The 15,203-nt window shown below is 45.0% G+C and overlaps 1 protein-coding gene across 4 annotated transcripts in view; it reads left to right on the top strand.

The window, feature by feature from the left end:
* The window catches only part of PHTF1 (putative homeodomain transcription factor 1), a 281,464-nt gene that overhangs the window by 73,475 nt on the left and 192,786 nt on the right, over positions 1-15,203 (top strand). The window lies entirely within an intron of this gene.

The raw sequence follows: 15,203 nt of genomic DNA, 5'->3' as shown, positions 1-15,203 counted from the left end.
CAATAAGATGTTATGTATGAACGCATTCTTACGATATATGTGATATATGTAACTTGGGTCAGAGACTATTGTGGGGGCGATTTTTTAAAGCAGTAATAATTTAAAAAAAACAAAACCATGATTCCAGCATCTTGCAGGCTATTTCAGTTCCCCTATGCAGTTCTTCTTAATCTACTGCTCCTTACTGATTTCTTTGTTTTGAAATTGTGGGATCAGAGCAATCAATAGTTAATTAGATCAGTGACTCTCAATCACTTTCCATCTGGGTACTCCTGGCTGGCCATTTGCATTATTTGTACCCCAACATTTACAAAGCATTATATCTGTAATGATTATATTTGGTATATGATAAAATTAGGGATGTGCGCCGGGCCATTTTGCTGGATTTGGATTTGGTTCTAATTTTTCGGCCGGCTTTGGATTTACCAAACCGCCATGACTGGCTTTGGATTTGGATTTATTTTCAAAAATTTACAAAAAAAACTAAAATCACTTAATTTGGGCCTTTTTTTGTCCCTAGTGTATTAACCTCAATAACATTCATTTCCAGCCATTTCCACTCAAATTTGTTATATACAGTATAAGTCAGATACAGTACAGGTCGCATACACTGTCCGTTGTATATATTGTGGGTCAGATACAGCATGGGGCGGATACAGTGCAGGTTACATTGTGGCTTGAATGCAAGGCGGGTTAAATAAAATGCGGGTCAGATAAAGCGTGGCTTACAGTTGTTGAAGTCAAATTACTTTCTAACAAATATTTAAAATGCCAGCTCTAATATATACTGTGGACGCCTGCGCATCTTATTACCATGTGCTATGAATGTGCGCTATACATCGCAAAAACACTACATCCCATAAGAGAAAACAATACACCCACACATTATCTGAGTTCCAAAGCTCATTGATGTATATATTTGTTATTAAAAGGATATGTATTCATTATATCACAATGTACAGTATATATATATATAGTTACATGGTTACAGTTTATACAGTAAGCAGTTATTACAAACTAATTCAAATACAGACACCGCCAGCAATACAATTACCATATTTTGCTCAAATGCTCACTACGCTCCCCCTCCATGCTCACAGCAGAGTATCGTCAGAAACCCATCTTGTTCAGCATCTGGGACAAACAGGGCCATCTGTGTGTGTATGTGTTCAGCAATACACTGAGAGTTGGGGGCGTGCACAGGTCTCTTGTTATTAGTCTAGGGGAGGGAACTTTCTCATTCATGAGGAGTCATTGGTCAGTTTATATGCAAGCCTTGAAGACATCAAAAGGGCTGGCCTGAGTTTCCTGTCCACATGCTTTAAATGGAATGTCCTTTCTCGTCAGTTGAATTGTTGCTTAATATTCATACATTCAATCATATCTACTCATGGCAATGTGCTACAACTTAATAACAGGCATCAAATGAATCTACACACTAATCTGGTTACTTTGACACCAAGCACGACATGTCCATCTTGCTCCGCTCCAATGATACACATACATGACGTTACTCCATTATATAATTTAAAACCTTATGATGTCTGGTGCTTGGTATGTTCAATTTATGTGCTGTATGAAATATGTGTTGAATATATCTTTGTGTAATGTCTGTGTAAATGCATATGTTACCATATATTGTGGTGCGCGCTGTGCGTATTCGCAAGTATAGCGACTCATAATGTGTGGAGTCTGTATGTTCTCTCTATGTAATATTTTTGACTTCGACACGGTGCAGGTTGGATAGAGTGCAGGTTAGATACACCAATACAAAAGAAATATATCGAGTGAATGCAGCCCTGCGCTGTTGCATAAGCGGCTAGTTCTGAATCAATGGAATTCACCCTCAAAAATTCCACAAGTGCAAATAATTATGTATAAAAAGAGATACAAACTAGCGCTACTACTGTTTTAAAATATGAAAACAATAAAAAACGTCATGTAAACGTCTGACTAAGCTGTTATGCGAGCTGATCCAACGGAATCTTCAACCCGATTCAACGTAATCAGAAAGACACTCACTTTCAAATTCAGTCTCGCATTCCCATAAAGGTATCTTTTGTATTGATAGCAGAATAAAAGATGGTTTTTTCAAAACAGTAGACAGTAGGAATAACACTTACATTAAAATTCAGTCTCGAGTGCGCTGAAAGGTTTCTTTATCCATCTCCCACACGTTGTAGACAGGAGACCGGCAGACCAATGTAGTTAAAACCACACAATAATTTATTTAATGAGACTTAACAAACATGGATTCTGCAATAAAAGAACGTCCCACAGTAGATGGATGTCTGTCACAGCATGGATACTTCAACGCGTTTCAAGGATTCTCTCCCCTTCTTGATAAAGGGGAGAGAATCCTTGAAACGCGTTGGTCTGCCGGTCTCCTGTCTACAGATGGCCGCCACAAGTCAATTACGACTCACCGCGTCATCACCCCACCCCCTCTGGCTGACTTATATGAGTCAGTGCGAGAGAGCGGTTGTCAGTCTGACGGAGGAAGAGGACCAATGAAGAGCTCCTGAAGATAGAAGACTCAGTGCAAGTCTTGGAAGGGCCTCATACATGCAAATGAGCTGAAAGGCCACCGCCCACCAGGTGAAGACGCCGGGAGCCCTGGGGAGGCGGCAGCCATGAAAATGAGCTGTAAGGCTGCCGCATCCTAGGTGTAGACACCGGAGGAAGACGCCGGAAGCGCTGACTAGGCGACGGCCATGAAAAAGAGCTGAAAGGCCGCCGCCCCAGTGTAATGGTTAGCATTATTGCCTCACAGCACTGAGGTCATGGGTTCGATTCCCACCATTGCTCTAACTGTGTGGAGTTGTATGTTCTCCCAGTGCTTGCGTGGGTTTCCTCTGGGTACTCCAGTTTCCTCCCACAATCCAAAAATATACTGGGAGGTTCACTGGCTCCTAACAAAATGAACCCTAGCATGAATGTGTGTGCGTGTACATGTGGTAGGGAATATACAGTACAGTAGATTGTAAGCTCCACTGGGGTCAGAGACTGAATGGTCAAATATTCTATGTAAAGTGCTGCAGGATATGTGTGTGCTATATAAATAACTGGTAATAAATGTGTGGAAGAAAGGAATAACCCAAGGTTCTCGGGCGCTTAGGTATGGGGTGCTATGCCAAGCAGCAGCCGTAAGGAAACGGGAAGTCACTCCCACAATATGTGAACAAAAAAGCAGAATGAGGCTGCGCTAAATTATTGCATATAACAACAATGATAATAAATAAATATAATAAAACTTTTTTTTTAAGATGTGTTTTGTGTTTATTTTAATATTTTCTTTTCGTGAGGACTACAGGTGCCAGCGGGACCTTAATGTCCAGGCATGCTGGCACATATGGTTCTCCAAGTGCCGGCATGCTGGGCAGCCTTGCTGGGACCTGTAGGCTGTCTGTAAAGAACAATATTATCATACCATAAACCCCGCACCCACCGCCACCAGGAGTGCGGGGCGTAGCACTTGGCTTTTAGCTCAGTGCTGGTTGTTACTTGGTAGGCGAGACCCCATTTATTTATTTTTGGGTCCCCACTTTCCAAGGAATTCCCGCCCTGGGCTGACTTGTTTGGGAGGGTGTTTAATGTGCTGGCAAGGGGACCCCACACTGAGTGTCTCCCCTGCTATGACATTATACCCCTGGCTGGTTCAACCTGGTGCTGGTTTTAGTTAAATAAGGGGAACTCTACGCACGTCACTGGTTTCAGTGATGCCTGGATGTCACAACAAGTATCCTTGGGGACACTAATACGCTAGGTCACAGGTTCTCAAACTCGGTCCTCAGGACCCCACACGGTGCATGTTTTGCAGATCTCCTCACAGAATCAAAAGTGAAATAATTAGCTCCACCTGTGGACCTTTTTAAAATGTGTCAGTGAGTAATTAATACACCTGTGCACCTGCTGGGTTACCTGCAAAACATGCACTGTGTGGGGTCTTGAGGACCGAGTTTGAGAACCCCTGCTCTAGGTTAAAAACCAATGAATTAGATCACAGGTTCTCAAACTCGGTCCTCAGGACCCCACACAGTGCATGTTTTGCAGGTCTCCTCACAGAATCACAAGTGAAATAATTAGCTCCACCTGTGGACCTTTTAAAATGTGTCTGTGAGTAATTAATACACCTGTACACTTGCTGGGTTACCTGCAGAACATGCACTGTGTGGGGTCCTGAGGACTGAGTTTGAGAACCACTGAATTAGATAATCAAGGACTGATTGAATTACACTGAAGCTGTTGCAGGCAGCTCACGTTGCTCTTATAAGTACAGTTATGGTAGGCTGATCTTTGTTTTTAACTTGATAGTCTACAAGCAGAAATCAGCCACTGAGACATATCCTGCAAAGAATTGTTTTGGCGGTACTTGCGGGTAATTGAATTAGCCCCTTAGGCGTCTCATAGCAGGACCTCAGGAGATCATAATGTTCTTGAGGACAGGTGTAGTGTTCCCTAGTAGATCTGTGAAGCTTGGATCAAACTAATATAGGTAGATGGTTGTATCAAATGCACTTCTATATGAAACAAAGTTCATACTGTACATCCAATTTGTAACCATCTTCACAAATGAGCTTTCAAATATGTTATTAAAACTCTATAGTTAAAGTTTATAAAATCCAAATACAGACTGATTTTTGCGTAGGAATCAGTATTTAAAGCTATCATATTGGGAGAACACCACCAAATGTACCGATTATGAAAATATACAGAAAACAACTCAAATACGTACTTTAATAATAATCAATCTACAGCTTTGTGGTTTCTAGAATACAAATTTAATTTTATAAAATCCTAAAAAAGAAGAGCTACCTGCTCATATTCAGAAGCTGTCTCCCGTATATTGGGGTAATTCCAAGTTGATCAAGCAGGAATTTTGTTTGCAGTTGGGCAAAACCATGTGCACTGCAGGGGAGGCAGATATAACATGTGCAGAAAGAGTTAGATTTGGGTGGGTAATTTTATTTCTGTGCAGGGTAAATCCTGGCTGCTTTATTTTTACACTGCAAATTAGATTGCAGATTGAACACACCCCACCCAAATCTAAAGGCCCGTACACACTGGTCGATGTATCGGCCGTTCTCTTGAACGGCCGATACATCGCGGGACCGTCGGCCAGTGTGTACGGGCGATACGTCTGTGAACTCCGTCGTTCACAGACGTATCGCGTCGGCCGCGCAGCACAGCCGACAGCCAATATATCTAACGATATATTGGCGCGTCGCTGTGTGTGTACGGGGCGGTCGTCCGACCGCCGGTACACATGCTGCGGCGGCCGGCAGTGATTGACAGGTGAACTGGGCGGGCGCGAGCGCCCGCCCAGTTCATGACGTCAGTCCCCCGACGGATTGGGCTGTGTTTATGCACAGCACACTGCCCGATCCGTACATAGATATATCTGCAGATCAATTGATATGCAGATATATCTAATAGTGTGTACCCACCTTAACTCTCTCTGCACATGTTAAATCTGCCTCCCCTGCAGTGCACATGGTTTTGCCCAATTGCTAACAAAATCCCTGCTGCGATCAACTTGGAATTACCCCCTTTGTATAGAGCAGTGGTTCTCAAAGTCCTCAGGACCCCACACAGTGCTTGTTTTGCTGGTCACACAGCAAGTGCACAGGTGTATTAATTACTCACTAACACATTTTAAAAGGTCCACAGGTCGAGCTAATTATTTCACTTGCGATTCTGTGAGGAGGCCTGCAAAACATGCACTGTGTGGGGTCCTGAGGACCGAGTTTGAGAACCTGTGTTATAGAGTGACCGTTTCAGCCTTTTCACTTTTTCAAAGTGACTCACATGCTGTATGTAATTAGTATGGCTTGTCATAAAAGTCATTATCAGAGCAGACTGAGCTATATCAAATTCTCTTTTTAATTTTCTTTGAAATCTACAGAGAAACTGTTACTTTTTTGTTAATCAAATAACAAAGAGAACAAACACAATTCACCAGTTCCTAGGAGACACCAGTTCTGGATTCAGTAGTTTTGAAACACAAAATTTAATTAAAATGCAATCAGGCAAACTAAGGTTTGTTACATTTTTAAATTAAGTCTTATACAAGAAATTGATTATCCTTGTTATTCCCCTTGTCTTCTATAAAGACATAAGTGTTGATGCAAAGTTCACACGAGTAGTATATTTGTTGTGAATTCTCACTGAGCACAGTAATATGTACGCCTGAGAAAGCCACATTATTTGCAGGTGTTCAGGGGCAGGCGCAAATAGCACGTAAAGGTCGTTAGTACTACCGCACCACTTTGTAATTGTATTTTTGGGGATGCTCCGCTGATATTGATTGCTGCGGAGTTCACCATTCAGGCATAGATTATGCTTTTATGAATGTGTTTCAGCAAATTGTTTGATTTTTTTTGCATTCACAAGACAGGGAATTCTTTCAACCATACTACAGAACAGTTTGTAATGAATGCTTTTGTTGCCCCTAAAATATATGGTTTACAACATTGTCCCAGTGATATGGGAGTGTGTGACGCATGCCTGGTGTAAATGGCAGCTGAACTCTCCCCTCTCATGACCCAATCTAGCCCTGTACTCGTATGCAGCCCTATGGAGCTGTTAATAAAAATACACAAATCTAGTGGTACTTCATGGCATATAGGGGGTCATTCCGAGTTGTTCGCTCATTATTTTTTTGTCGCAACGGAGCGAATAGTCGCTAATGCGCATGCGCAATGTCCGCAGTGCGACTGCGCCAAGTAAATTTGCTATGCAGTTAGGAATTTTACTCACGGCATTACGAGGTTTTTTCTTCGTTCTGGTGATCATAATGTGATTGACAGGAAGTGGGTGTTTCTGGGCGGAAACAGGCCGTTTTATGGGTGTGTGCGAAAAAACGCTACCGTTTCTGGGAAAAACGCGGGAGTGGCTGGAGAAACGGAGGAGTGTCTGGGCGAACGCTGGGTGTGTTTGTGACGTCAAACCAGGAACGACAAGCACTGAACTGATCGCACTGGCAGAGTAAGTCTGGAGCTACTCAGAAACTGCTAAGAAGTGTCTATTCGCAATTCTGCTAATCTTTCGTTCGCAATTTTAATATGCTAAGATTCACTCCCAGTAGGCGGCGGCTTAGCGTGTGCAAAGCTGCTAAAAGCAGCTTGCGAGCGAACAACTCGGAATGACCCCCATAGTCACACTTACTTGTGGGTGAGTACTACTTTTGCCTAATTGAATTCACCCCATAATACGCTATATTTACGTGAATTTTTTTTTTAATTATTGAACAAAACTGCATAAGCCCCATAGGAATGGATTTGTCAGTAAGAATTTATGTGGTGTATTTACTAAGACTTGGATGGAGATAAAGTGGACGGAGATAAAGTACCAGCCAATCAGCTCCTAAGTACCATGTCACCATCTTTGTTTGAAAAATGATAGTTAGGAGCTGGTTGGCTGGGACTTTATCTCCATCCTAGGCTTACAAAATAGACCCCATGGGGTCTATGTACAAAGTCTTGGATAGAGATAAAATGGACGGACATTAAGTACCAGCTAATTAGCTCCAACTGCCATGTTAAAGGCTGTGTTTCGAAAATGACAGGAGCTGATTGGTTCGTACTTTACCTCTCTCCGAGTCTTAGTACCTAAACCTCATCTCTAACTGACACATCCATCCTTAAAGGGGTTATGCAGAGTTGTTCATAACTGTAATTTTTCATACACAGCCTGTGACATGGCAGTTAGGAGCTGATTGGCTGGTACTTTATCTCCGTCCACTTTATCTCTCTCCAAGGCTTAGTATATCTCCCCTATGTAAATAGCACCATTCATTGGTGAACAGACTGAAGACAAAGATTACATCTGATTATTGGAGTTATTCAGAGTTGAATGCTGGGAGCCGCACGGAACAGGGCACGGCCACCCAGCGATGCGATCACATTGCAAAAAATATCAAATAAAGGTTGACAGCTGCATAGGCAGGTGCACTGCCGCCATGTTTCCGATTGCAGGAAATGCAGGCAATGTCATTGGCCAGCCCTGAAAATGGCCATGACACGCCTGCGTTTCCTGGTCCCCCCAACACTGCGTTGCCGCTCCCGGACACCTGCACCTGTCAATCATGATGTGATTGCATCCTTCTGTGCACTGCATGTGCAGACATCTCGAAATCATCTGTTTGCAGATACTATTATTACTCAATGATGTTAGATGTACCAGTGACAATCCCAATTTTAAAATAGTAGTCTCTCTTCTCTGTATATTTTGTGTGCAAAAATATCTCAGGTTTACAATACTGAACACTAGTATAATGTCCCCGGCATATAAGTGCAAAGTCACCTCTGTCTCTGCTCCTGCTTGCCTCCACCCCTCTGGATGGCCCCACCCTCTCTATGCTGCCCTCCTCCTCCCCTCTGTGACTGCTCCTTCCTGACACCCCCCACGACCACCACTGCCACTCTTATACTTATCCCGGCAGCTAGTCCTCCTCTCCTAAAGCTGTACAGTCTCCTACGCAGTGATGGCCATTGAGGCGTGTGCAATGAAAAGGCAAACATGCCTTATACAATTGTATAGATCTTAACAAATACACATAAAATGTATTTAAAGGGGATGGATACATTATTTTGGAAAATAAGTTGAATTGTACCTGTATATATTTTCTTGAATTTTGGCTGATAGACACGTAGGCATGTGGAAATAGTGGACAGTTCTTGACTGAAGTGGGTGTTGTGTTTGGATGTGAATCAGTGAATACATCATGTAGTTGGGTTATATCAAATACACTGCCTTTGACAAAAGAATGCCTCACTGAGTCAGGTCAGATTAGATTTCTAAGGGGTCATACAACCAAAGATACATACTTCAAAGATGCAATAGGGGGCTGCTCTGTGAGCTATTTTTCTTGAGCATCTTCACTCTGACAACCCTAGCTAAAAATTTGGGTGGGAGGTTCATTCACAAACTATGACCACAAGAGTGCAGCTTGTGATTGGCCCTCCTACTCACACCTTTTCTCTATCGTCCTAAGTGGATGCTGGGGTTCCTGAAAGGACCATGGGGAATAGCGGCTCCGCAGGAGACAGGGCACAAAAAAGTAAAGCTTTACTAGGTCAGGTGGTGTGCACTGGCTCCTCCCCCTATGACCCTCCTCCAGACTCCAGTTAGATTTTGTGCCCGAACGAGAAGGGTGCAATCTAGGTGGCTCTCCTAAAGAGCTGCTTAGAGAAAGTTTAGTTTAGGTTTTTTTACTTTACAGTGAGTCCTGCTGGCAACAGGATCACTGCAACGAGGGACTTAGGGGAGAAGTAGTAAACTCACCTGCGTGCAGAGTGGATTTGCTGCTTGGCTACTGGACACCATTAGCTCCAGAGGGATCGAACACAGGCCCAGCCATGGAGTCCGGTCCCGGAGCCGCGCCGCCGACCCCCTTGCAGATGCTGAAGCGTGAAGAGGTCCAGAAACCGGCGGCTGAAGACTCCTCAGTCTTCATAAGGTAGCGCACAGCACTGCAGCTGTGCGCCATTTTCCTCTCAGCACACTTCACACGGCAGTCACTGAGGGTGCAGAGCGCTGGGGGGGGGGCGCTCTGAGAGGCAAATAAAAACCTTATAAAAGGCTAAAAATACCTCACATATAGCCCACAGGGGCTATATGGAGATATTTAACCCCTGCCTGACTAAAATAATAGCGGGAGAAGAAACCGCCGAGAAAGGGGCGGGGCCTATCTCCTCAGCACACGGCGCCATTTTCTGTCACAGCTCCGCTGGTCAGGACGGCTCCCAGGTCTCTCCCCTGCACTGCACTACAGAAACAGGGTAAAACAGAGAGGGGGGGCACATTAATGGCTATATATTGTATATATTAAAGCAGCTATAAGGGAGCACTTAATTATAAGGCTATCCCTGTTATATATAGCGCTTTTTGGTGTGTGCTGGCAGACTCTCCCTCTGTCTCCCCAAAAGGGCTAGTGGGTCCTGTCTTCATTAGAGCATTCCCTGTGTGTTTGCTGTGTGTGTCGGTACGTGGTGTCGACATGTATGAGGACGATATTGGTGTGGAGGCGGAGCAATTGCCAAATATGCAGATGTCACCCCCCAGGGGGTCGACACCAGAATGGATGCCTTTATTTGTGGAATTACGTGATAGTTTATCTTCACTTAAACAGTCGGTTGAGGACATGAGGCGGCCGGACAATCAATTAATGCCTGTCCAGGCGCCTCAAACACCGTCAGGGGCTGTAAAACGCCCTTTGCCTCAGTCGGTCGACACAGACCCAGACACAGGCACTGATTCTAGTGACGACGGTGGAAATTCAAACGTATTTTCCAGTAGGGCCACACGTTATATGATTTTGGCAATGAAGGAGACGTTACATTTAGCTGATACTACAGATACCGTAAAACAGGGTATTATGTATGGTGTGAAAAAACTACCAACAGTTTTTCCTGAATCAGAAGAGTTAAATGACGTGTGTGATGAAGCGTGGGTTGCTCCTGATAGAAAGTTGATAATTTCAAAAAAATTATTGGCATTATACCCTTTCCCGCCAGAGGTTAGGGCGCGCTGGGAAACACCCCCTAAGGTGGACAAGGCGCTCACACGCTTATCTAAACAAGTGGCGTTACCCTCTCCTGAGACGGCCGCACTTAAGGATCCATCAGATAGGAGGATGGAAGTTATTCAAAAGAGTATATACACACATGCAGGTGTTATACTACGACCAGCTATAGCAACTGCCTGGATGTGCAGTGCTGGAGTAGTTTGGTCAGAATCCCTGATTGAAAATATTGATACCCTAGATAGGGACAAGGTTTTGCTGTCGTTAGAACAAATAAAGGATGCATTTATCTATATGCGTGATGCACAGAGAGATATCTGCACACTGGCATCTCGGGTGAGTGCTATGTCCATTTCAGCCAGAAGAGCCTTATGGACACGACAGTGGACAGGTGATGCGGATTCAAAACGTCATATGGAAGTTTTGCCGTATAAAGGGGAGGAGTTATTTGGAGTCGGTCTATCAGACTTGGTGGCCACGGCTACTGCCGGGAAATCCACCTTTTTACCTCAAGTCACTCCCCAACAGAAAAAGGCACCGACCTTTCAACCACAGCCCTTTCGCTCCTACAAAAATAAGAGAGCAAAGGGCTTGTCGTACCTGCCACGAGGCAGAGGCAGAGGGAAGAGACACCAACAGGCAGCTCCTTCCCAGGAACAGAAGCCCTCCCCGGCTCCTGCAAAAACCTCAGCATGACGCTGGGGCCTCTCAAGCGGACTCGGGGACAGTGGGCGGCCGTCTCAAAAATTACAGCGCGCAGTGGGCTCACTCGCAGGTAGACCCCTGGATCCTGCAGATAATATCTCAGGGGTACAGGTTGGAATTAGAGACGGATCCTCCTCATCGTTTCCTGAAGTCTGCGTTACCAACCGTCTCGTCCGAAAGGGAGATGGTTTTGGACGCCATTCACAAGCTGTACTCTCAGCAGGTGATAGTCAAAGTACCCCTCTTACAACAAGGAAAGGGGTATTATTCCACTCTATTTGTGGTACCGAAGCCGGATGGCTCGGTAAGGCCTATTCTAAATCTAAAGTCCTTGAACATCTACATAAAAAAGTGCAAGTTCAAGATGGAGTCACTCAGAGCAGTGATAGCGAACCTGGAAGAAGGGGACTTTATGGTATCCTTGGACATCAAGGATGCGTATCTCCACGTTCCGATTTACCCCGCACAAGGGGTACCTCAGGTTCGTTGTTCAAAACTGTCACTATCAGTTTCAGACGCTGCCGTTCGGATTGTCCACGGCGCCTCGGGTCTTTACCAAGGTAATGGCCGAGATGATGATTCTTCTTCGAAGAAAAGGCGTATTAGTTATCCCATACTTGGACGATCTCCTGATAAGGGCAAGGTCCAGAGAACAGCTGGAGACAGGATTAGCACTATCTCAAGAGGTGCTAAGACAACACGGGTGGATTCTGAATATTCCAAAATCCCAATTAATCCCGACAACTCGTCTGCTGTTCCTAGGAATGATTCTGGACACGGTCCAGAAAAAGGTTTTCCTTCCCGAGGAAAAAGCCAAGGAGTTATCCGACCTGGTCAGGAACCTCCTAAAACCAGGAAAGGTGTCAGTACATCAATGCACAAGAGTCCTGGGAAAAATGGTGGCTTCTTACGAAGCAATTCCATTCGGCAGATTCCATGCAAGAATATTCCAAAGGGATCTGTTGGACAAATGGTCAGGGTCGCATCTGCAGATGCACCTGCGAATAACCCTGTCACCAAAGACAAGGGTGTCACTTCTGTGGTGGTTGCAGAAGGCTCACCTATTAGAAGGCCGCAGATTCGGCATTCAGGATTGGATCCTGGTGACCACGGACGCCAGCCTGAGAGGCTGGGGAGCAGTCACACAAGGAAGAAACTTCCAGGGAGTATGGACGAGCCTGGAAAAGTCTCTTCACATAAACATTCTGGAACTAAGAGCAATCTACAATGCTCTAAGCCAGGCGGAACTTCTCCTGCAAGGGAAGCCGGTGTTGATTCAGTCGGACAACATCACGGCGGTCGCCCATGTAAACAGGCAGGGCGGCACAAGAAGCAGGAGTGCAATGGCAGAAGCTGCCAAGATTCTTCGCTGGGCGGAGAATCACGTGATAGCACTGTCAGCAGTGTTCATCCCGGGCGTGGACAACTGGGAAGCAGACTTCCTCAGCAGACACGATCTTCATCCGGGAGAGTGGGGTCTACATCCAGAGGTCTTCAACATGTTAATAGACCGTTGGGAAAGACCAATTGTAGACATGATGGCGTCTCGCCTCAACAAGAAACTGGACAAATATTGCGCCAGGTCAAGAGATCCACAGGCAATAGCTGTGGACGCACTGGTAACTCCTTGGGTGTACCAGTCAGTGTATGTGTTTCCTCCTCTGCCGCTCATACCAAAGGTATTGAAGATCATACGGCAAAGAAGAGTAAGAACAATACTAGTGGTTCCGGATTGGCCGAGAAGAACTTGGTACCCGGAACTTCAAGAGATGCTCACGGACGAACCGTGGCCTCTACCTCTGAGAAGGGACCTGCTACAGCAGGGTCCCTGTCTCTTTCAAGACTTACCGCGGCTGCGTTTGACGGCATGGCGGTTGAACGCCAGATCCTAAAAGGGAAAGGCATTCCAGAAGAAGTCATTCCTACCTTGATTAAGGCACGGAAGGAAGTCACCGTGAAACATTATCACCGCATTTGGCGAAAATATGTTGCGTGGTGCGAGGATCGGAGTGTTCCGACGGAGGAATTTCAACTGGGTCGTTTCCTACATTTCCTACAATCAGGATTGTCTATGGGTCTCAAATTGGGATCCATTAAGGTTCAAATTTCGGCCCTGTCAATATTCTTCCAAAAAGAATTGGCCTCTGTCCCTGAGGTCCAGACTTTTGTCAAAGGAGTACTGCATATACAGCCTCCTGTGGTGCCTCCGGTGGCACCGTGGGATCTAAATGTAGTTTTAGATTTCCTCAAATCCCATTGGTTTGAACCATTGAAAAAGGTGGATTTGAAATATCTCACATGGAAAGTGACTATGTTACTGGCCCTGGCTTCTGCCAGGAGAGTATCTGAATTGGCGGCTTTATCTTATAAAAGCCCTTATCTAATCTTCCATTCGGATAGGGCAGAACTGCGGACTCGTCCGCATTTTCTCCCTAAAGTGGTATCAGCATTTCATCTGAACCAACCTATTGTGGTGCCTGCGGCCACTAGCGACTTGGAGGACTCCAAGTTGTTGGACGTTGTCAGAGCTTTAAAAATATACATTTCAAGGACGGCTGGAGTCAGAAAATCTGACTCGCTGTTTATACTGTATGCACCCAACAAGTTGGGCGCACCTGCTTCTAAGCAGTCGATTGCTCGTTGGATTTGTAACACAATTCAACTTGCACATTCTGTGGCAGGCCTGCCACAGCCTAAAACTGTAAAAGCCCACTCCACAAGGAAGGTGGGCTCATCTTGGGCGGCTGCCCGAGGGGTCTCGGCATTACAACTCTGCCGAGCAGCTACGTGGTCGGGGGAGAACACGTTTGTAAAATTTTACAAATTTGATACCCTGGCAAAGGAGGACCTGGAGTTCTCTCATTCGGTGCTGCAGAGTCATCCGCACTCTCCCGCCCGTTTGGGAGCTTTGGTATAATCCCCATGGTCCTTTCAGGAACCCCAGCATCCACTTAGGACGATAGAGAAAATAAGAATTTACTTACCGATAATTCTATTTCTCGGAGTCCGTAGTGGATGCTGGGCGCCCATCCCAAGTGCGGATTATCTGCAATACTTGTACATAGTTATTGTTAACTAATTCGGGTTATTGTTAAGGAGCCATCTTTAAGAGGTCCTTTCTGTTATCATACTGTTAACTGGGTTTAGATCACAAGTTGTACGGTGTGATTGGTGTGGCTGGTATGAGTCTTACCCGGGATTCAAAATGCCTCCCTTATTGTGTATGCTCGTCCGGGCACAGTACCTAACTGGAGTCTGGAGGAGGGTCATAGGGGGAGGAGCCAGTGCACACCACCTGACCTAGTAAAGCTTTACTTTTTTGTGCCCTGTCTCCTGCGGAGCCGCTATTCCCCATGGTCCTTTCAGGAACCCCAGCATCCACTACGGACTCCGAGAAATAGAATTATCGGTAAGTAAATTCTTATTTTAAACACTACCAAATTAGTTAAATGAACTGATTTGCTGATTTTGTATTAAAGAACCAAGTGGGAAAAATGGATGGATATAGCTAGTGGAGGTACACCTTAGTAAAATATTTTACATGTTTGGTAGGGGTTGGGGCTGGGAGACCAGCGTATGGGATCCCAGAGGTAAGCATCCTGGGATCCTGGCAGCAGAATGTGGGAGTAGAGCCTGCTGGTCGACATTCCGACTGCCGGCATTTTGAGCGTTCAGGATTCCGGCGTTGGCATGGCGACCGCCAGGATCCTGAGCGCCGGTCACATGACTGCATCCAGTTTAATTGTGAATCTTTAAATCTTTCAATTCAGCTTCAACAAATGGCATTTACTTTTTTGGGGTGTTTTTGAGGCATATGTTTCCATTTCTCAGTGTTGCAGCACAGCCCACACTCTTGGGATGTCACTTGTGGTCTAAAATATTAATATATCATTTTTTTAATCACGGTTTCTGCCAAAACCTCTACAATGTGTATGAAATCTGTACAATTAATGGAGCATTTTCTATATTGTAT

Source organism: Pseudophryne corroboree, chromosome 2, assembly GCF_028390025.1.
Source record: "Pseudophryne corroboree isolate aPseCor3 chromosome 2, aPseCor3.hap2, whole genome shotgun sequence".
NCBI lineage: Eukaryota > Metazoa > Chordata > Amphibia > Anura > Myobatrachidae > Pseudophryne > Pseudophryne corroboree.
Note: the sequence above shows the minus strand (reverse complement) of the source record. Positions and strands in the feature narration are given on the sequence as shown.